Genomic DNA, 24,755 nt, shown 5'->3' with positions numbered 1-24,755 from the left:
TGGGTTGAGGCTATACATTAGAAATTGAAGCAGACCCTTACTGTTCAGTTTTTAAGATTTGAGAGATAAAAGTACATTAATATTCTAACTCTTTGCACTTACTATTTTCTGTTTACTGATTTCAGCTTTCTAATATCGAATTGTTGTGATGACAAGGAACTGAATTGCAAAGGCTTGAACAGAACATACATGCTATGCTTCTTGTAAAAACAAAAATTGAGAAGGAAAACAAAATCAGTCAATCAAACACCAACTAGACTAAACACATTATGTCTTGTGTCCTGGAGGTCTTGGGATTTAGGACTCTACTGGGCTGCTAAAGGGAGCAAAGGTCAAAGGTAGGAACCTCACCAGAAATAACCCCTGACCTTTGGAGATAGAGTGTTCATGTTCATGGAGCAGCGGTAAGAATTTTCCGGTGGGTCTCCACTATTGGGTTGGCTTGAGAGTCTGTCTCTCAGGTAACTGGTTCCCAGATCATTCAGGCATGTAAAGATAATCTTCAGTGCTCTCATGTGCCTGCTGGAAACATGTAGGAAGCCAATGAACACTAAAGGGCAGGTGCTTTGTGTTCACATTGGCCCACATTGCTCAGGGGCGGGGGGAGTGTAAGCTACATTCTGCAGCTCCTGGGTAAAATATAAAGGGTAACCCCAGGTGGAGCTCTATTTCTCACCACTAGTGTTTATGAAACTGGAATTTTGTCCACTAAATGTATGGGCCTGAAGCATTCAGTTTTCATTAGCCCTGCAGTGTGGATCCCATTGAATAATATTCAGCTCCTGTTTAAGACACTTGACTTCCTGCAAGAAGGGAGATTTGAAAATTCCAGGTCTGTAGCTATCACTAAAAATTCAATGACTTTTGATTATTCTAAGATAACTGAATTGTTCTCATTCTTGTGACTGAGATAAATATTTTACTATCAGCCAAGCTTTTTCAACAGCATTCATAGGGGTACAGCTAAAGGAAATAGTAGTTCTGTGACTGAGTATTAGAAATATGGTAGCTCCCTTAGCCTCATCTGAAAATCCCAGTTTTGTTGCTTTTAACCAAAGTCAATTTTTTACAACTGACAGCTGTGGTGATCAGAAATCCTATATGAGTGGTAGGTTCTTTTTGGCCTGGACCAGAGAATATTTTGAAATGTTTAAATAAGAGTATTCCATAATCCCCAGGTCTCACCATATCAAGGGCTTGGTTTTCCATATCCTTGCTTGGTTTCCACATCCTGCATATCTTCTTGTATGGAATTGTAATGCATGATGGTCCAATCTTGGGAGAAGATGTGTGTCTCTACTTGATTTGAATAGTGAATATATTTGAGAAAAATAAAATTTGCTCATGGATATGTCATGAGCAGAAAAAAGAGGCTAATTTTGTCTAGTAAGTTATTCACTGTTAATTATTTACTCAGCTCTACAAATTGAAGGAAACTTGTAATCATGTTGCTATGGCACCTGTAAATGCCTAGTGCAAGATCTATATTGTTGGGATATTTAGTTGTATAACTGGTCACAATCATCACGGTTACTTGTACAGATGGGTAATTGTCTAATTCGGTATATTGTATGTGCAATGAAATGTCATGTGTAAATTAGACATCCAGTTGTGCACCAGTTTTGCTTATAGACCTACAAAAACAACTGCACAATTTTCTAAATCAGGTCCTTGTATTATCTCTTTAAGATAGTTTGATATTCAGATATAGCTTATGTAAAGTCACTGAAGGCCATTATAAACTCTTCTTTCATAGCAAAAACAGAGTTATAGTCTACAATACTCTTACTCTTGAAAAACAGCTACCGAGAGACCACTATTCAAGGTTTTGATGCAAAGATTTTAAGTCTAATTTCCCAAACAATTTAGAAAATAGCTGATGAGACTCCAAGTATTAAAATGTGAATATTATCAGGCCTATAACATTTAGATGTGTATTTAGGCTCTCAGATTAAATAAGGCTTTAAAGTCAGTGGACTCTCATTATTAATTCATTTGGTATATGTTTAATTGAGGTAAATGAATGTGGCGCTAAGTGTAGTTATATATTTCCATATCCATTTCTTTGTAATCTAGCCATGTTTAATGCATCATTATTGTAAAAGCACAACCAGCAAATGATTCTACATGTACTTCTTTTCTAAGTTATTTATACATTTTTTTTAATATCTTGTGATTTCAATTGTTTCTGCATCTTTTGCTGTGAATAGTTGAAGAGTAAGCACATTTTCGAGAGCTGTAGGGAGGCTCAGATGCCGGTTGCATTTTAACGATATGGTGCATTATCATTCTTACTGTAGCCAATTCTCTTTTAAATCATTGCTGTTTCTGCTTTAGCCTCCAGCTATAGAATTCTTTTCAAGCCGACAGTGAACTTGGCAGATTGCCAGGAGAAAAATAAAGGTGTTTTGGTCCACCAAAGTATTTTGAGTGCTTCTTAGTGATACAGTTTTCTTCAGTGCATCTGCAAAACATTTTTTCTGAAGTGAATTTTCATGTGAAAAGCCTCCTTAATCATCACCAGTATTGTTTGTCTCAATGCAGTTATTTAACTGCACCCCTGGGTGCTTACAAAATAAACAAGAGAGTCTTCTAAAGAGTTTTAAAAGTGGCAGGTGCTTAGTCTGTGCCCTATTCACTTAGTTTGCAATGACATTTTTGTGCTAATCTATAGACAAACAAGAGACAGGTGACACACAGCATCAAGTACAATGTGCTAAGGAACTGATTCAGTCGACAAACTTTGGTCTAGATAAAATGTTTGCACTGCATATGCCTACAATAGCAACATGGATTTATACTGTTTACATATAAATTCTATAAATCTACAGCATTGGAAATGTCACTAATTTAAATACTTTTTAAAAAATCGGTAGATAAAGGAGGTTTGGGGTTGTTCTGGTATTTTAACATAAAACCATTTTAAAAAAATCTCTGCCATTTCTGTAAACAAAGTGTATTTTTCATTTTTAGTATTGCTGAAATAGGAGCATTAACTAAACCAGGTAGTTAAAGCTAACTGAAACAGACAAATCTGATCTCCCAGACTTTAGCCTATGAATACAATTCATTCATTATAAATTACCATGTCCGTGACACTCAAAGTCTAACATTATTGTACATTTTAAGGTGGCATTCATATTGTTCAATGTTCTATTATAAAATATATTCAGTCTGTAGAGAGAAGTGTCAGCTGAATTTAGGAGCAAATGGAAGCATGATATTCATCATCATTTTTCTGTTTTCAGTCTAATTTCTCCTGTTACAGCTTTGGCGGCTGATTTAAAGCTTTTTAATGAGCCTGTTTGTAATCAAGAGCAACATTTAGAAGAGATAGGATGGGGCTGGGAGGTGGTTGCCCACCTCTAAAGTTAAGCAATTGTTATCTGTAGTCTCTGTAAGTCAGATTGTTGAGGGAGGAAGGGCAGCTGTAGTTGCATCCTGGCAATAAGCAGTGTCATAGAATCAGGGGTATCCACTTGAAACAGAGAATTCAAGATCACATTGCCTTTAAAATATCCAACAATCTTTGAACCCATCCAGAGCTCTCGCACAGCAGTGCCTGGCTCCCCTACAGCTGAGGGGCAGTACCATAGTCAGGAACACATTCTCTTTCACTTTCCATTCCTACTCTCCTCTTTTAAAGGATAACCACCTGCAACCCAGTTGGTGAGGGAGGCAGAAACCTACTGTGTTATCAACTTCACCTAATTTTGCATGTAGGACCATATATGTAGTTGCTCTCCCATATAAAATAGCAGGAGCAGAGCTGCAATACACACAGTTGTGTAGCTTTTGTTGAGCTCCCAGTTCTTCTCCATTATTTTCTCTGGCAGGTGTGGTTGAAGGCAGAGAGGAATGGACAGAGAGGGGAAATATTCTTCTGAATGGTAGGAAAAGTGGGTTTTCCCCCATTGATCTCAGCCTAACATCACATAAGTGGGGCCAAGATTTGGGAAACCAGAGAACTTAGTACTATGTGGCTGTAATAAAAATAATTCTGAAAAGCACTTCATTTTCTCTTGGAATGCTCCCGATTGCACAAACGGACATTATAGCAACATATTGTCCTGTAAGGGGAAATATCCCTCTGTGTGTGCTCAATTACGCCCTCTGCAAACATTGTGGGTGTCTCTTGTACATGCATTGGTATCCCTGCTTGTACGATTTGTGTGTATACAGAAGAGATTTAATTTTAAGGCTCTACAGGAAATATTTATGCAAGGATATTTCTTAGAGATATAGTCATTTTCTAAACAGCCAGCTAAGAGACTGAAATATGCTCATTTACATTCCTTTTTATATGCATTAACAGTGCCTGTTGGATGCCCTCTTTTTCAGGAGAGCCTAAATTTGTCCCAGGAGTTGCTGTTAGGCCACTTCAACAAATAAATAACACAGATCTGCTATATGGTTCAGTTAGTCTTATATGGTGTTAATATACACCTAAAAATATCTTCATCCATTGTTGAAATGCAACACGTCAATAGAGGACAACAGAGAGGTCTGGGGCAGGAAACACTTGAATTGAATCCAGTTTATTTAGGCAACGTGGAATTTGGCCTGCATTCTTGGGAGAATTAGAGAGAAATTTTCAATAATTACAAGGTACCACTAATCCTGTACTGGGGTATTGAGCCATTTTGACTCGGAGGAAAGGGTGGCACCTAATAATCACCAAGGCTACATCTTGCAGCACCTTCATTTTCCTTGTAGGAGGGGGTTTTCATGGCCCAACTCACTTTAAAAGCTCTGAAAAAATCACAATTCTACGTGGAAAGGCTGCAAACCTGCCCTTGAAGTAAGAGCAAAGGAGTGAAAATCAAGATGTGCTGTAAATCTCGTGGAAGAATCTCACCTCTCTTTCTGGGCCTATTCCATTCCAAAGAAACCCAGATTGTGTGGGATACATTTTTGTCAAGCTCAACAAGTTCCAGTCTTTTTGAGGTTTAGACATCAGCCAGACTCTGACCCAGCAAAGCACCTAACCATATAAGTAGGGCAAGTGACTTCACTGGTGCTACTAAAGAGACTAAAGTGAAGCACATTTGGGACCTACATGTGAGCATCATACATGAATGATAGTGAGTCAGAAACTGGGCGATCATTAACTGGCAAGCAGGGTGGTTGCCCTGGGTGAAAATGTTTGAGTTTCCGGGGGGGGGGGGGGGAGAGAGGAGTAGGATAGCAGACCACATTGCTTTTTTTGCTCAACTGTTCATCTTGGGAGCTGGGGAGTGCCAAAAAAGCTTTCTGTCTTGGGCAGCAAAGGACAAAAGTCTGGATTAGAAAGAGTTGGGGGCACTTCCTCCAAATTTCTTGCAAATCCAAATCTGCTGTCTTCACCTCATTTTTTTCCCCTTTTTGATGCTACTTTTCCATTTATTTGTAAGAGAAACTAAAATGATTTCCACCTTTGTTTCCATGACTACATTATTTCTTTCTTTGCTTTTTTCTCTCCTGGTTGATATAATCACTAACACTGCCCCTCCTAGTGAGTATCCCATCATGTAAGTAGTTTGTATAAATAATTAAAAGCTGGGGTTCACACACTGATGGCTGCAACAACGGGCTTGTTTTCTACAACTTGATGGAAAAGATTTGATTTACATCTGCTCTGGGTATTTTATTCCCTATCTTATTAAAGCTTACAACTTAGATACACTATAGTTTTGATGGGGAACCTTGCCAAACATTTTCAGAGGAAGAGAAATTATCTCCAATTAAGAGAGAGTATCAGTGGAATAGAACATTGTCACAGGATAATGGTCTCCTGCTGCTTTGTTAAATGCCAAGGTAAACCTGAGGCATTTATCAGAAATTAATGTCAAAGCAAAGTCGAGAGGTTCATCTTGAAAGCGGGAAATACTGAGCTTGTGAAAATGTTCTGTTATAAAATAGTTTCCATCCTTGCCCTTTATGCCTTTATTCATATGTGAGTGAATATCCTACCTGGGGCCAAGTACATGTTAAGTGGTGAAAGTAACTGGTCCCATTGACTTTATTGGGAGCATATATGAACTTTAAGTATCTGCCTAGTAGTATGCTGAGTGAGGGCCTTTTGTTTTTAGGATTTATGCTTTACAGCCCAATCCAAAAGCTCATTTGAAGTCAATGGAAAGAAGTGCAAGGTTTGAACAGAAAAAACTGGTCTGGATGCACCAGAGAGAGACCAGAAAGCTGTAGAAAGTCTCAGTCATAAAACAAAGTCTTAGATGGCTCTGAAACAGACTTTGTTCATCACTAGTCTGCTCCAATTTACGTTCCTCAAAGAGATTAAATAAAGTTTGTTTGTCAACTTTATATCGATGAAAAACCTATTCCTCTGTTAAGATCTAAAGCAAATCCTGTTAGAAGTATAAATCCCTTTAAATCTCCCCCTCTCTCGCCTAGTGTCACAAGTTTTCCTATGCCTTTTAAACCCTAAATTAAGCATATCAAATCAACCTTAACAATTACTTAGTCATGTCTTTAATTGGTCTGGAAATATGAATGCATATTTTTAACTGCCTGCATGTTTTCTCAATCAATAGAATGCTGAATATGAGAAAATATATTATCCCCCATTTCCATCCACTTTTTTCCAAGGGGCAAAACTACCTGTGCAAATTTGCACCTTCTTTGAAGCTAGTGTTTATACCTAGAGTTGCATACCTCTGTCTGAACATCCATTGGGCCATACGTTCCCTAGTTTTTGCCGTACATATGGGCCCAATTCAACTCCTGCTGCAGTCAAGACTTCCATTGTCTTCTGTGGGACTTGGAGGAAGCCCATGTTGACTTCAATAGGACTTGGACCAAACCCGTCATTTGCCCATTTATGGAAAATGTAGCCCTAGAAGAGTAAAGACAGATTTAAACCACTAATTTTTCTTTACAGCTAGTTTTGCTTTGTCGCTTAATGTAGGGCCAGTCATTTTGTGATGAATACAATTCTGTCTTACACAGGGACACTGTCAAACATAGCCACAAATGTAGATTTAAAAAAAAATGTTTTTTTTACAAAGCCAGGAGACCAATCAAAATACTTCCATGATATTTCAAAAGTGAATAAACATTCTTATGTAATGTGTGTAACTCTCACATTGCATTATTGAAAATTTGAAGATGAAACTGACAATACATTAAGTGAAGTTAAATTGATTTTTCATTGTCCTAACTATGGGAATTGGGAAAGATATACAAAGGATGTGAGAAGTAAATTGGATTTTTAAATGCTTTCAGTTTTAATAATCTAAGTGATTATTGGCACCAATATAGTAGGAAAAGAAAATAAATTTCTTTTTCAGTTGAGTGTCCTTCATCTTGTTCAAAATTAGAAATGGGCCAGGACAGAATGCTCAGTCCAAATGCTCCCAACATTTGAGGATTTCAAAATTAGTCTGGACCCAAATCTTGCAAGATAGGCCAATTTCCATCATAGAGTGCAGGGAGTTGCCCTAGAGACACACAGCTCCCATTCTTGTTAACGGGACATTCTGGAAATCTATGGAAAATCAATTTTCATCATAAGTGTGAGAGCTCTGAGTACATCCTTACTAGACACAGGTACCTACTAATCCAACTTACTAAGTAGCTGAGAAGAGAATTTCATAAGGAAAACCACATTTTTGTTTTCATTAAATGTGGTTGTTGTTTTAACTTTCTGGGCAGAGTGATTCATTTCAGGCCAGTTTTCAGAAAACTAGATATTGGCTAGTACTGCAGCATGCCATGTTTCATCAGTCATGCTGCATTATGTTACATTAGGTGTTCCTATGAATTCACTTTGGTCTCTGAGATTTACGGAGATATGAGGCAGAAATCCATTTCATGAACACAGAGAAAAGGACAGTTAGGGACAATCTCTATCACCAAATGTACAGAATTCTTTTCTTTGAGGATTGGGGGAGGGTGAGAGCGGAAGTAGCAACTGATAAAATAATCACCTGCTTTCAAAACAAATTATTTTACAGATTTGCACATGGTATTAGAGCTTTATTCAGAAAACGTGGTACATGACCCTGCCATGCATGGAAGGACAGAACAGGTTTCTCATTTTACCAACCAATTTACTACAGCAAAGAATGCCTACCCTAAAGACACAATTCTTAGCTTAGTCCCTAAATATATTCTGCAGAGACAAGCTGGGACAAAGGTACTCCAGAGAAATGCACATTTAGATTCATTATAGTGTTAAAAAATAACAAAAACAAAAAAACCTTTAATCTATTTCTTTCTTTTTAAATGCACTCTAGCTTTGAGGCAGAGAAGCAATAAGGTATTCTCATAACCTCAGGAGAAAATCTGAAAATAAGAAAACATTTAAAACATAATCTGGCCTGGTAGAGACCTACTCAACAAAAACATTGAACTTTGCTCTGAAGCTTAATGTTTTTTGTCAAAATATTTATTGTCTGTACTCTTCAGTTATGTTTCACAAATGTGAAGGATTGCTGTAGGATAAATATCCCTGACATGGAAATTGGTCAATAAAAAGAAAATAAATATTTGATATAATTTAAAGAACCAATAAAGAGAAGACAACCATTTCCAGGGAAGGGAAAGAAAGATTGATTCAGCTTTAGGCCAAAATCTTGTACTTAGTGACTACATGAACCAGTGCAAGATGGTCGTGAAGCTGCTGTAGTAAAGTTATTTTAAAGAAAAGTATGAAAAGGGAATATTAAGACTAAAGAGGCTATTCCTTTTGTTACTTTATCAGAGCTCATGTGTAGGAATATGGTGAACTTACATAATTATATTTTCTATATAGCATAATAAATGTCTGAACAGAACTTACATTAATATACAAAATGTATAAATAATAGCCCTTGTCAATTCAGATTCTTAAAAAAATAAATTGAGTCTAAAGCTATTCTTTCTCCAAATCTAGGCTACTTCTCTGTAACAAAGATCATTCTAATATCATTCAGGAAGAGGAATTTCCAAGCCCTCTGAAACTATAATCCCTATGAACAAAAGTGGCTGAACTCTATTTAGCTACACAGCGAACATTAGCTGCACTGGAACGCTTCACATTTCATCACTGAAATGAAATAGTTTGTTATAGGCCTCTACTCCCATTGAAAACGTGAGTGTTAACATTCTGTTTTAATAAAAACAACCAGGAGTCCAGTGGCACCTTAAAGACTAACAGATTTATTTGGGAATAAGCTTTCGTGGGTAAAAAACCTCACTACTTCTGCTTTTTGCTGGTTATTAACAGGATTGATATTACCAATGCCATTATTCTTCATTTGTCTTTACAAAAATCACGTTATTTACATATTTTAAGTGAGCAGGAGCTCTTTCTTTCTTTGTCTCTTCTTGAAGGTGTATGAAGATTAACCTTCATGCTTCAAGGCATAAGCCAACCGACCTCCAACTAGTGGAGGTTAAGAAAAAAATTTCCTTACTTTGTGCATCTTTCTCTGAAGCAGCTGGCACTGGTCAGTGTTGGAAACAGAATACTGAACTAGGTGGACCACTAATCTGATCCAGAATGGCAGTTACTTTGTCCCTATTGTTATGATGATCCTCACTGATGATGACCTTAGCTGGCATGCTCTCTGTTGCGTGAGGATCTTCTGCAATGGTTAGCACTAAAAAAAAATAGCCATTAGTGTAATTGTGATATTTTCCTATGTTTTCATTCTAGTATTTCAGTGAGTTGATATTGATAGGAAACATTAATTGCAGCAGGCCCAATTCTACCTTCTGTTGCATGGGTGAGGCTATTTGATAATTACATGTGGGTAACAGAGAGAAGTACTGGCTCCTTACCTTTCAGTGTGCACCACTGCTTGTGGTTACCACGTGCTTGCTGTGTAAATAGTTATGAGTCTGATTTTATTCCATTGAAGTCAGTGAGAGTTTTGCCATTGATTTTTGTTAGTGCACAATCAGGTCCTAAGAGACTATGGTAATAGGTTCTGAAGTTTAGGTAGTATTTAGCCTGAATACATAACTGAATGCACTTAACAAATTGGGACTTATGGAAATATCCTTTGAGTGTATAAATGAGTGTGCTCGTCTACCACAATGGTTAGTTTGTTTCTATCAGCTGAAATTACTGAGTATAATAGGCTGCACAGTACATCATTCCGAATCTGCTAAAAGTAAGAACAGTATGGTAGTAAAAATGAGCTCTGAAATAGTTACACTGCTGAATCTTCAATTATGAAGACATATCCGAGAGAAGAGAGTTGCAACCCATTACACTACTGAACATCCCCCAGGGTGATATCACAGGGAGAAGAATACTGACTACTTGCAGTAACTTTTAGTGGCTTCAATGGTTCATGGCAAAGAAAGATGAATATTAGGAACCCCAAATAATGGAATTTCTTGCCTAGATTATTGTTTATATTAAAATCCTGTCCTGAATAATGAAAAATACAACATCTGGTGGAAAAAAAGGAGAGTGAGAACTAAATAGAATTGCACAGAAATTTGACTTTGAAATGTATGTTTAAAAATTGTGTATTTAGGTCACAATTTGTCTTGATACTAGAAGTCAATGAAAGTGTAAGTGGCTTATTTTGGTTTGATCGGTATATTATATTTGGGGCTGGGTAGAACTGTGTGGGGTCAGTTTGCCTGATGTAGTTTATCAGATTTCAGAAAAAGAAAAGGAACTGAGCGAAGCACTGACAGATCCCATCTGGGATGCATGAGACAACTGTTCTTAATATAGTTTCCGTGTTTTATCTATTGCTGGAATTGCAGTTTTCAGTTGCTTGTATTGACATATTGCAACGGTTTAAGGTTTGTGCTTACACCACTTCAGAACAGGTGGAGTCCGTAGTATCTTATCAACAGCACTTCACACAAACCAGATAATCAATAGGCTAGTTCAACTATATGAAGATGTGATATATAGACAAACCACTATACTAGCTAAGTGTTTTAAACTGTCAAGTTAAGCAAGACATAACTAAGATTAATTTGAACCCCTATGGGGAGGGGGGATAGGGAATAGAACACATGAAGTGGAAAAAGAGGAGTAACTGGGGAACTGTGGATTTTTTAACTTGGGTATTTAAGAGTTTGACCTTGAAGTCATTTCACCAGGAATATTCCTGTTGACTTCGTAAGGCCAGTGTAGGGACTGAAGGGATAACACAAATAATAATAACAATATAATATTGGGTAAGGGACAGATTCTCCTACCCATACAGATGTTGAATAGTGGCATCTTGAGTAGTCCCTATGGTATCAGTGGGACTACATGTGGAATAAGGTGCTGCGCAGTGTGAGTAAAGGTATCCGATTTTGCCACTTTAACCTTTTTTAGTATGGCTAATTTTTTAGATATCCCACTTTTGTATAATATGAACTGCTCTCTTTCTCTAGCTTAGCTTTTTGGTGCCTGTGAAATGTTTTTGATCACATATAATATCCTTTCTCTTTTTTGCTTTACTAATATGGTAATAACTCATCTATGCTTTTTCATCTAGGAAAAAGCCAACAAATATTTAAAAACACATCAACAGGGTGATGTACAATAGAGGTGGACCCAGAAGGTGAAGAAAGCAAAGCACGCTACTTGTCAAACATCAATAATTGCAAAGGGCTAGAGAATAATTTTGGTGGAGGAGGAATTGGAAGCTAATTCTGGGATAATATACCAGACTGGGGAGATGATGATATTCCCTGAGAAAGTGCAACACAAGGGGGGGGGGAAAAAGAGATTTCTAGTATTCATGCCAACACACTTCCCCCCTAAGTATTGGTCCCTGAATCCCCTTAAGTTTGAAATCTTATTTTGCAAAAATTAAGTTTCCCTTCTGCCAGGAAGAATTACTGTTTGTCATTTATTCCAAGAGAGTACCTTATCTCATGTGATCAGTTCACTACATTTGCAATATGGAAAAAAACATATTCTCTATTAATTCAGACTTCACTTCTATCTCAATGAGATTCCCAAAGCACTCCCCTCTAAATTTAGAAGTGCTTGCCTTCTTCCCCCCTTCAATTTCTTTTTTAAATGAGATAGACAGCTAAGATTGATTCTATAATCAAACTGAGTCTGTAAGATGGCACTCACTTTGTGAACAGATAGCTTATCAACCTGTTGTATACCAATGTTCAAATATATGGCAAATAAATGTAATTCTAGATTTTTTTCTCCTTTTTTGATAAAGATGATTATTCTCAACATTATACACGGAGTACAAATTGTTCACAGGAAATTAAACGTCTCTTATGTGTCTGGTTCTGTATGAAATGAGCTATCAAATCCTGCATACCAGAAACAAAATTACAACTGAATTGTAAGGATCACTTAGTGGAAGACTCAAGTTTAATTCTGGCAACAAAGACTGGATATTTCATACACATTTGCTTTCCAGGGCATGGGAGGATGCCAGTAATGTCTGTTCCTTCAGTATATTTATTTGTTATTGTTATTGCCTGGTACCTAGGACATTTTTTAGCTTGTAGTGGTCATGTTTAAAAACTTGAACTTAGATGCTTTCATTGCAGGGGTGGGGGTGGGGGTGGGGGACTGGGAAGAAAGGAGAATGAAAGAGATTAATCTATGTAAAACCGAACATACAGTTGTGCCAGGTTATTTTAACATAAGCTTTGGCAAGAAGGAAAGAAGCTGAAAAGCAGGAGTAAACTGATCAGGAAAGAACGAGAGGGGTTATGACATTTCATACCCGAAGAGATTTTCCTGTAGGGTGATAAAAGTTTGACTTGTACTATGCCTTTAATTGTGCGTTTCCTTCTTTAAGTGTTTTTGTTCATGTTGTTAGAATGAACTGTTTGATGGTGAAGTAAATAGGCTAAAATGGAGGCATTTCAAATAAATTGTGTGCAACACACATTCGTTTACATTCATGACACAGTGTTTTGTCATGGGCATTTTATGGTACGTTCCAGAGCCTGTTGGAGTGGAAAACGATGCCCCTTGTAACTAACTGCCATGTCTTTGTGTTAAATCACACTTCCTTTCCCAGGTCTCCAAGCAACAGTATCTTAAAGATGAAATATTCATTTCTGAAACCTAATTTAATTTCAGATGCCTGAGCTCTGGAGCTTATCAGTTCATGGAATCCACAAAATTCGATGAATTAACAACTCTTTTCCATAGATGGAGGTTTGGGGTTTAAAAAAAATGTACAGAATCTTTTTTTAAATACATCTTCTTGATTTTAACCTTGGTTGGGCTGACAGTCTGATTTACTCATTTGTGATATGGGGTATAATGAGAAACACTAGAAGCAATAATCTCCCTGTCAATAAATGCAATGCATTGTTACTTTATAATGGGGATTAGCAGCCTCAGAGAGTATAGAGCCATACATAAATAAATAAGGGTTAAACCATTTGAAAGCTTTTTTTTTTTAATGTTCAGATTTTTAAACATGGTTTTCATAAACCCTGAGGCTGGTGTGATAAATCATTACTGGCATATACTAACCAGTTAAACCAGTAACAAATGCAATTGGGTGTCAAACATAACAGGGAAGATGAATGAATGCGGCGTTCCAAAAGGCAGGCTTTACTAAATATTATCATAAACATAATCTAAAGAGAGATTTTTCAAAAGCATCTAAAGGACCTAACTCTCATTGACTTTCAACAGGTGCTTTTGAAAGTCCCTTCTATAATCAACATACATTTGGAATGGTTTACCTTTACTTTTCCTCTTTATTTTAAATAGGGAGCAATATTTGAAACTGAGATATCCAGAGAAATGCTGGGTATTCAGCCCAACCTGGGATTACCCATTAGCACATTTGTGCAGTGGGTATTGAGTGTTTAGATATATTACGTATTCAGGTACCTGTATTTTTACCTATTCTCAAAAGCTAAACCATGGGCTTCCTGGTATCACATTATGGCAGTGTCGTAGCCAATGGTGTGAAATCTGAGCACACACTAGGCAGCCAATCTGTTGCCCAAGATAGATCCATGATCTCCCATAGTCTAATATAGAGGGTGCAGTCACATGTAGCTGGGCCAAAATCTCTTCCAGCATAACTCTGCTGAAGTCAATGGAGTCACTCTGGCAGAAGAGTTGCCCCTCATGTCCACATATATGTTTGATATAATAGGTTTGATGAATATCAAACAAAGCTGTCAGTCTCTCTGAGAAATGCTACTGCTAAGAAACTAAAAGTTGAATACCATGTATCTATCTACAGTCAAGTTTCACATTGCTACAGGTACTGCTTCGACTGTTTTGCATCAGACGTTTAGTCAGAATTATTGCCTCCAAGGAGAGAATACTCATGAGAACGGCATCACTATATTATGGATGGATTATAGAACAGGTGTGCGCTGGCACCACTTACTCATCTCTAGATTTAAACCAAATGCAAATAATACCTGCTGTTACTTGTGAAATGATTAAGATTAGATTAGGTGACTGAAACCTGAGGCTTAGTGGGCAGAAATAGACTTATTTATCTACAAGTGGGCACCTCAGGTTCCAAGGAACTCAAATGATTGCTAAACCATGTCTACCCACCTCCAGAAAAAAGAGTAAGAGCATTTTCCCCGGGCTGTAATAGAAACATGACAGCTATGGGAATTTAACAATGGTTACTATGACGTATTTTCCAGGAACAGTAGCCACAAGTTCTTAGAATGAATTTGCATTTAGGGCAAATTTTCAGTTCTTACTCTGGTTCGTAAAAGTCAGTGACACAAGCACATTTTTCAGCAGGAGCAATTACAAAGTCTAATTCAAGCATGCCTCATCATTTAGTGGTTATGTTTCTTGATGCAATCAACAAAGGTGAACAAATTGACCTGTGCAACAAAAGAAGTAAACAGAAGATGCTATGAAGATGTATATTTTCTGCATGGTTTATATAGCACTATTTTGTGGCAACCCTATTATTTTTCTTTCTATTTTAATTTAGAAGATATTTGAGATGTTTTTACAATTACTTAAAATACCAAAACAGGATACATTTTCCGGAATATGGTGATTTACTCAGCTGAATCAACCTCAGTATAAATCACCCAGCAAAATAATACCTAAATTAGCCAGCTAGACTATTTCCATCAACTTCCTCACACAAGAAAACACAGAGAAAATAGATGTCTTACAGTGCCCAAGGGAGATTAGTAAATCTGGGCATTGTCTGGCAAAGTGGACAGTTGAGGCCCCCTGATGGGCAATACCCTACTATGATTCCTTTGCCTTTCAAAGAAGGTAGATGCTAACTTGAATCCTCCATGGAATTCACCTGCTGTGGTAGCACAAAACACCTTACGTAGCTAGGTCTCAAACCATTTAGGGCGGTAAAGGTTAAAAAACAAACAAAAAACTTTTAACTCTATTGAGGAACTAATTGGAAGTCAATACTGACTCCAGAGAACTTAATAATCGGGCAACTGCATCCTTCAATAACTTCAGTAGTTCAAAGCAGAGCACCTTACGGGAGTCTAATCTCAAAAACATGCATAACTGTGGTGAAGTCTGCAGCCTAAAGAACAGGTCACAAAGAGGGCACAAAAATATTTTTTGGTGGGCAAAAAAGAAATTGATTTTTTTTTTCTGTTGGATAAAATGGTGTCACCAAAGAGTGTAGAAACAGGTCATTAGCCAAACAAATGTTGACTCTTTTAAAATAATAATAATAATAATGTAGCTTTGGCTGTGTTTTAGCCCATTTTCTGCCAAAATTCTAGCTAGAGCTGAATGAGTCAGTGGGAAAAACAATCTCACACTGTTAGCTTGGTGGTTAGGACTCTGAACTAGGATATGGGAGTCCATGCTCTGCCTGATTCAGAGTGAGCTGGGATTTTAAAAATAATCTGCTCTGCTCTGAATCCAGTAACTTGAATCTGGGTCTCCCAAATCTCCAGTCAATCCCTAACCACCCAGCCACACATGTGACATTTCAAAATGCTTCTTTTTTTGTGTGAAATCACTCAAAAAGAGGTTTTTTTGTTTCAATGGGGAATGAAAACAAATTTTGAAACCTTGAAAGATGCCAGGGAATGGATGGAATTGTCATCCTTCAGTTAGCAATAATTCTAACGAAGAAGTTTACAGGCAGGAATGTTAATGTAAACAGAATTTGTTAAGAACATATTAGAGAATATTAATGGAAAGCAAAAGTTTAGCTTGTAAGTGTAAGCATTTGCAGCAGTTTCTAGAAGTTATGCTAAGAACTGTACCTAGACCATGTGGTGTGTGCATCCAATCAAAATTAACCAACACATCTTGAGATTTGAATGCCAGCTAGGAACTTCTCATGAATGGATGGCAGACCAAGAATTCTTAGAAATTATTCAGCAAATCATTTTGTATCAAATATATTGTTAAGATTCAAGATCTACTCATTGATGATTCATGAACAGAGGAAAAAGAAGTGAAACAAATTTACTATTCATTATTTGTTCATCTCTATACCTTCCATACAAAAACTACATCATTGTTATGACACAGTGCTTTAGGTGGATTCTTGGGGGACACTGTAGAAGATATGTCCTTAGGATCAGACAAGCACTGCGAGACTAAACATTTGATATCCTTCAACAAACGGGTTGGCTACCAGAATTTTTTTCTAAACTTTACAGGTGCTGAGCGGAAATGGCTTCGAACAAATTTTTGTTACCATAATTAATTGCTGATCATCAGTGGTGAATATTGGTTCAAGGGAGAAATCATAGGTCTTATTCTTTCCACTGTTGCAGTCATATCTTATAGCTTAGAGCCAGCTCCAGAAACAATGTGATCTAGAGCTGTAAACACGCTGTTACATACAGAAGACTATGAGAGGGATTAGTTAACTTGTTCAGTGCTATAGGACAAAAATGTGCATCACAGAGGTGGTACTTATGTTGTTCGACTGCTATACTTGAAACTGGTACATAGGACATGAATGTAGGCAACATTGTAGCAAATGCTTCCTCCCTCAACTCAATGCTTAAGGTATGTTTGGAGAGCACATATAAACAGAATGTTGCTAAGAGCAGGAAATATTTAGAAACATTTTCTTGTTTACTTTAATAATGAAAAGTAACATTTGATTCCCTGGGTATTTTTTCAGCTCAGGCTTTGAAACTGAACCTAATTACCAGTGTTGCATTACATACTGGAGCTTTTTCTGTTGGGGTAACAATGGAGACTTTAATGAAACCTAATTTACCCTCTCCTCCCAATTACTGCACTTTAAGTTTAATTTCTTCACTGTGACACTCCTGGTCTTAAAGTATCAGTTCAGAAAAACATGTCTGTAGTTTTATTTCTTGATGCACTTTGATAGCATTTTTTTCCTGGCAGAAAATAAAATATTTTAATTGGACTTTGCTGTCACAGAGTTAGTTGCCAGCCACAGATTTCAATGAAATGTCCTTTGTTGAAGATTTATAAAAACACTCCGTATGCAACAAATATTGATATGACTCTTAATGGCAATGTAGCTGATTAATATCCTTTCATGCTTCACAGCAGCATGAAACACAGGGTTTTAATGAATGCTAACAACAAAGAGTAAACCAGGTGTGTTACTAAGAAACAATCTCTAGTGTGATTTAATTAATCAAAGCATTGCATGGAGCAATTATGAGCAACCTTGCATAAGTAGCAATGGTACATGTCCCGGAGTTTTAAATTGGCTTTAAAGAAAGACACCATGGTTTAATAACTATGCTTCAGCAGTCACAGAAGAAACCTCTTTCTATGTGGGAGTAATAAAAAAATAAAATACTGATTATGAATTTTTGATTTTTGGTAATTGGATATATGAAAAAAGCTAAACAAAGTACAGGAAATATAACTGAATAACCATGTTACATAGAATGCTCTCCCCAACCACTTTGCTCTGAATGTGTCATGTATGTTATGTGGCTCAACGAATATCTTAGACAGTGGTTCTGTATATTTTATTTTGCCTAGTTTTCCACTGAAACTGGAATCTGATTAGGTTCTGTAAGAGTTTGGGGTTTATGTATGAGGTTAAATCAGGGTTTGGCTTTAGGCTAAATTAAGCTGAGCTACCACAAACCATTCTAATAAGAACTTGGTGAACTGCAAATGGATTCAACCCAGAACTAAAACAAGAGGAGTGCATTTGGAACCAGGACTTCAAATCTAACCACTTCCAGAATTCATATTTTGGGTTATATGCAGTGCTTAATTTGTGCCAGGTCTTACCTGAGCTGAGACCTGGCACCTCTAGGCTTGCCGCATCAGGTATGAAAATAAAAAAATTGCTTGAGCCCTGGCACTTTTCATTACAAATTAGGCACTGGTTACATATTTAGCCCATCTCTAGTCAAAGCTAACTTAAAGCCACTGATCAGACCAGGTTCACTTGAATTTTGGTGAAAACTCAAGAAGTTCATTGCAGTGCCTTCTTGGGGACCCCCAACATGAGAGTAGAGTGGGAATTTTGATGTTTTGGTTACTGAAAGAAAATGTCATGGATTATATTGCTATCCGATCTGTTTGCCTCAATCCCTTGGAATGACCCCTGACCCCTTTACAAAATTATAGTAACATATTTTAGTGCTGATCCCACTGCTTTCTTCCATCTCTTATTACTGTTTTTCAGATTTCAAAATAACAAACACAGTGTTTAAGTCTAACATAAATATTATGGGCTAGATTCTCTCCTGTGTTACCAGTGCAAGTTAGATCTACTTCCAGGCAGGCAAATTTATGCCCCTGATGCCAGATTTTTCATAGGCCCTATTACCATGGTGTAGTGAAGTTTTGAAACGCCCCCTCACCATCTCTGCACACAGCAGAGTGAGAGCCAGGAGCACACGGCCCAGCTGCAGCACAGATGCACTGGCAAAGAGTTCCCCACTAACACAGGAATATTTTGCTGGGCATTTGCTGCTGAATTTCGTCCCCTTTATACTATCGGAGGTAGAAAGGGGTCATAATAACCTAGCTTCAGACACTAATACTATGAGATAAATGTTCAAAACCCCACAGAGAATTAAAAACAAAAGCTAAACTAAATACACATGCTAACAGAAGGAGAAAACATTTGTATAGAAGGAAAGAGATTTATCTGTTCCAAGCTCTTTACAAACTTTATTAAATTAATGCTTACACATCTTTGTGGGGGTAAAGAGGTAAATATTATCTGCACCCTGAAGTGGAGAAACTGAGACAGAAAGGTTAAGGTCTACCTTTTTGAAAACACGCGCACAAACTGTGTGACTAGGTGGGATATGCAAACCTTCTGATGCACACATGGATGAGACGAATGTGCCCCCAGAAATACCTTTGGACATGTACAGCCCTGACCTGAAGTCATAACAAATACTACATGTTTGCAGCTTGTGCACATGCACTTCTGATCATGCATTTTAAAAATACAAAAAAAAAAAAAAAAAAAAAAAACCCTCTTGCCAGAGCCACATTGTGACTCAGTGGCAAAGCCATGACTTGGGCACAGGTGACTTCACTCCCAGTTCCACCTTTAATTCACTACATCATGATACCGTCAAAAATATATTTCTAGAAGAAGTCTCCCCAGGAGCCTCAGGCAGGACTAATATATATATAACTATATAAATAGTTCTTTGAATGTCTTTTCAGATTTATTGGGAAATGCCAGCATTCTTTCCTTAATCTTTCAGGTAGAACTGGGAAGGAATGGACTTAAAACTCCAGGCTTTCTTAGGGAAGATCTGGGACCTCCTGAATAAACTATCTACCCAACTAATTAGAGCAACCACACACATCCACTTGATGTAGCTTCTAGCATCCAATTCCGCATTGTGAGTCAAAGCAATCAACCACTTCTCAGTATGGCTTCCATCTTCCAGGCCCTGATTTCAGAAAAATTGACTTGGTGGAGGGGGCAAAGCTGTGTCTTGCAAATTTGGGGGGCAAGGGCAAACAGTGGAAGACATAATGGAACATATAGATCTATGAAAAGTTGGGCAGGGACTGTCCCCCACCCTGCAGCAAATGACACTCCTGTCCACTTCCGAGTGGAACAGGGGACAGTGGAGAGATGCAGGGAACATTCATGCAGGGGTTGCTATAGAGATCCATGTAACCAGTGATTCACCTTACTGGAACTCTCACCCATCACAAACATCTACTTATCTGCTGATCTGGCTCCTGGTAATGCAATATCTGAGGTAACCTAAGTGACCCTTGCACAGAATTTGGCCCAAGTTTAGAATGTCTATATAAAGTCTCTTTTCAGACTTCATGCTGAAAACTATGCACAAAAGAAATACGGATACAGGATGAGAATATATTTAAGGTGAAATACCTGCCACACTGATTGGCAAAACTCCCACTGATTTCAATGAGGCCAGGATTTCACCCTTAATTTACTGATTTATGGTGGAGCAAGGTAGAGCTGAGAGTCAGTTACTAGGTCAGCCTCATCAGTAAAAATAAAACATAATTCACTCTTTAAGTAGCACATTTTATTTATAGTAGATTGATGTTTTTAAATGTTAATTGTTAGGGACATGATTCTTTTTTATTGTGAAACTACATTTACAGTATTTTTTTCTGGTAATATCGATATGCTGCTGGTTGCGTTTTGTTTTAAAGGGGTATGATATTGCAAGGATAGGCATAAAAGGGGCATGATGATCAAAGCGTACAGCTGACCTTTTGTTTATGCATTATCTTTGGACATCATCTGTCTGTTTGTACATTCAGTGAGATGAGAAAGATAATGGCAGTGAATGTTCCACGTTGGGCTTTTATTTTTATGGTCCTGTCTTAAATTCCCCCCAAAAGGAAGTCAGTTTAGAGTCAGGCTGCAATTTAGCCCATTGTGCCTAGTTATTTCTTTGCCTAAAGGAACACCTTGTGGTTTGTGAGATCAGTGGAACAGAGGCACAGTGGAATAGAGTAATAATAAAATATCTAGCCTGGCTGTTAATTTCCTCGTTAAGGCAGATCTTTAACTATGTAAATTGCAAGGCAGACCCACCCCCAGGAAAGCAACATCAACAGGCTGTTGCTGTTGATTTGTTTCTATTACTGAGGTACCTAGAAGCCTTAGTCGTGGACCAGGACCTGTTCATGCCAGGTTATTGAACAAACATCAAAGAAAAAGTGGGTCCTGCCCCAATGTGTTCAGCTGGGCTGTTCAGACAAGTCCCTTACTGAGCAAAGCAGCCCTATTACACATAACACTTAAGCATATGCTTAAATTCAATTGAAGTAAATGGGAGTTAAGCACATGCTTAAATTGAAGATAAGCATGTGTTTGTCATTCCTTATTGAGCAAAGCACTTGAGCACATGCTGAAAGTTAAGTGTTTGCTTAAATTTTGAACTGAACAGGGATACGCTTTTGCCAACCCCAAGGATTCAAACATGAGGTTCAGCTCTGCAAAGTTATGAGATTGGCTTAAAATCATGAGCTTTAAAAATAATAGATTTGGGATTTTCTTTTTTGCCTTCTAGTGTTTGAGCCTTTACAGTTCATGTTTTCCAGGTTTTCTCCACAACAATGAGGGTTAGAACCTTCCTTTTCAAAAAAATGAAAGCTGAGATTCACCTGACTCCAAGAGCTGGGTTTTAAAACATCCCCCCACAAACTATTGAGGGTCATGATAAAATTGTGAGAGTTGGCAACATAGATGGAGTTGAGCTTGTTCTGAAGAGCTTTCCTAAATGAAGACTTCCAGGGATGTGTGCATACCTGTTCCTCCTGCAAGCAGGGTGCAGTGCTGCAGCAGCTACCCGTTCTCTGCTGACTGCTTCCTCGCACCATTCTGTCACCTTGACTGTTTTTGTTGTGCAGCAGGAAACAGAGGCAGCTAACATGAAGCACGCTCATAAACAGCAGATATCAATACAGGCTCTTGTGGCTTTGTGCCTGAATGGTAAGGAGGTGCTGGGACTCTGGATTGGGTGAGGCCCCAAAAGAAGTTTCATGCCAAACAGGTACAAAAAATGCATGCAGTAATATTTATTTAGATGTCTCAGGGGACAGGATTCTGTAGGGCCAGGTGGGCTTGAGAAGCTTAGCTGTAGGTGAGAGAGGGGCATGGGAGCTCATTGTACCTGGGTATAGGGAACTTACTTCAGTTTTACAATGTTTTGCAAAGTTGATGCTGCCTCTTTGAACATTTTTGAATATGTTTGCATATGTTTGATGGGAAACAGGTGAGGACATTTGGAGGTTTGTAGTTGTTTTGCTACTGATGTATGTTTTTATTGGTGTTTTTACCACACATAATGTGCTCCTTTGGGAATTTATCTTGGTAGAGAGTCCCAGATCAACTGCAGATGCACTTACTTAAAAAAAAAAAAAACACTTAATATCTTCTAAAATGTAGGAAATCACCACTGGTGTTTACACACATTGGGCTTGATTGTGGAGTTACTTTTAGACTTGAGGACTAAGGGCAGCATTTAGTTGCACTGCTACAGGAGCACACCAGGACCAAACTGTGACTCGCTATCTAGTCCTGGATTCCTCTCTTGCACCAGCTGGGAAGTAAACTGTGCTAGACCTTTTCACAGATTATCTTCCTCTTTGTTCCTGATCAGCTTTGCTGGCTGAGAAGTTGCAGTATTGCTAGCCCCCCAAAATTATGAGATTGGCTTTCAATTTAAGAGAGTTTGCAAAAATAGAAATAAAAAGAAATACTACCCACAATAATTGTGATCTTCTTCTTTGCTTTCTGGAGTTTGAGTCTTTAGGCTTTACATTGTCACGCATCTCTCAGCAATCATGAGTCTTCCCTTAAAAAAGTCTAGAGTCTTCCCTTAAAAAAACAAACAAACAAAAAAAACTCCTGAGATGATCATGATCCATGGGACTCCAGGAGCTGGGCCTTTTAGGGTTAGTAATGTGCATTGAATCTGAGTCAAGGTTGAAGTAAGTACATATTTCCTGCCCACTTATCCACTATAGCTGACTCGGAACAATAAGAAGCCATCTTATTTCCCATTTACCCCCTCTTCCCGAGCACGTAGAGTGTGCTACAGTCTTTCTCTTTGAAAAGAACACGCCTGAATACCCATCTTTATGTGTATATTTTATTTATTGTCTGCCGGTGGTCCCTGGACTTGGGACTGGTCCCTTTTCCAACCCCTTTGGGTTGTGCCCCAGTAGGGCGCATGGTGGGAGCCTTATCCATTCTTTGTGGAGCTAAGGGACTGCAGTTGTCTGTTGCTGCTGGTCAGGAGTGTTCGGGGTCTTTGGGCCCTTCTCTCCCCGCCTTGGGTCGCAAGGCCTAATCCAGCCCTACAGAGTTAAAAAGAATTAAATTAAGAAACATGGAAAGCTTTTGACATTTTTACTGGTTCCATCACTAGTCACCATCAACCTGGCTCAGGTCTCTTCCCTGCTTTGGCTTCTCTATGCCATTCTGGTGGCGAACAGGGGCAGTAAAGGCTCTGCAAGCAGTAAGGAGAGAACTGACCCAGTTCAGGCTCCTACAGAGACCCTACGCTGCCCTCATTGAGAAGCTTTGGCCTGGGCAGAGAGGGATGTGTCTGAGGCAGGCCTGTACCGTATAGTTCAGTTCATGGCTCTATCTAACACAGCCTATAGGTTTTGTTATGGAGGCTGCCAGAAATTAGAGAAGCTGAGGGCTGATCTAATTTACACTTGAGGCAATTTCAGTTTCCACAGCAGCCTGGAATCTGAAGGGTGCAAAGGTAGTTTAAAGCCCCCTTTTCTCAGAGTTACACCTTCTGTGCTGCTGCTAAGGGAGGGGCAGGTGAGAATCAGACCCTGCAGATAGACACCATATCTTTCAAACTGATGGAATAAACCCTCATTTTGTTAAAGTTGACCTGCTGTAACTGTTAATGAGGCTACAAATAGTTTTCAGGGTTCGACTTTGCTTTCATCGTGTATTTTATCATTGTTGCTCCTCCCTAAACGTATGTGCTCTGTTGTTTGTTACCTATATGTTGTATGTCTCCCAATCCAAAGTCCTTACAGAGGCAAAACTCCGTTTTCTGGAACAGGAATTTTGCTTGAGCATGGACTATGTCAAGATTTTGGATTAGGCACTCAAAGTAAAATAAAACCACACGCATGTGATTTCTGAACCAGGTTTGGAGGTTGTGCCCCTACTGTAATTCAGTTCAAGACAGAATGCCAGTGAAACTATAAATACTATCAGAACATGAAAATCACTGGAAAGAAAGATCTAGCTGTGTATTTCAGATTTGTTCCCAAAAGACACCCCCATGTCTCTGACAGATGCAGTGAGTACAGCGTAGCTTCTGGTTTCTCTTGACACAGAGAGTGTTAGACAAAGAGTACATTGAATAGAGATAGACCCAATGGTTTGGAAATAATTCAGGTATTCCTGGAATGCACAAGTTAATGCCTACTGTATCTGCATAGCTCTTGTCCTCTTTTGAATGATTCTGATGTAGCTGGGAATGCCACTTGTACTTTGAATATGTACTTATTTCAACAGGCAATAAAATAAATATGAGAAACTATTTTCCTTGTTTTAAAAGCACCCCTCCTGAAAAGTAACGATCACTGCACATTTTGTTTCTGCTTATGAAACAGGCCACTATTGCATCAGCAGCAAAACGCTAGTGAGGGTGAGCTGATTAAAGGGGTGCAACTTCTTTAAAAGGAAGAAAGATTTAAAAAAAAAACCACAAAAACCTAGAGGGGAACTTGTCTCCTTTCTTGTTAGGTTTGTTTCTGTGTTAGTCTCCGTTTTGGGGTTACTGTGGTTTGTTTGCAGCTGATCTGTATGAGTTATTTTCATCAAACATTCCTAAATAAGCTCTGAAGACAGGAGAATGAGAAATCAATACTGAGCTACTCAAAGGGTTAAGCAACTTCATTTTAAGCAACGTCCATTGTGAATCTTCAGTCA

This window comes from Trachemys scripta, chromosome 13, assembly GCF_013100865.1.
Source record: "Trachemys scripta elegans isolate TJP31775 chromosome 13, CAS_Tse_1.0, whole genome shotgun sequence".
Taxonomy (NCBI): domain Eukaryota; kingdom Metazoa; phylum Chordata; order Testudines; family Emydidae; genus Trachemys; species Trachemys scripta.
The sequence above is the reverse complement of the archived record's forward strand: the minus strand, read 5'-3'. Positions refer to the sequence as shown.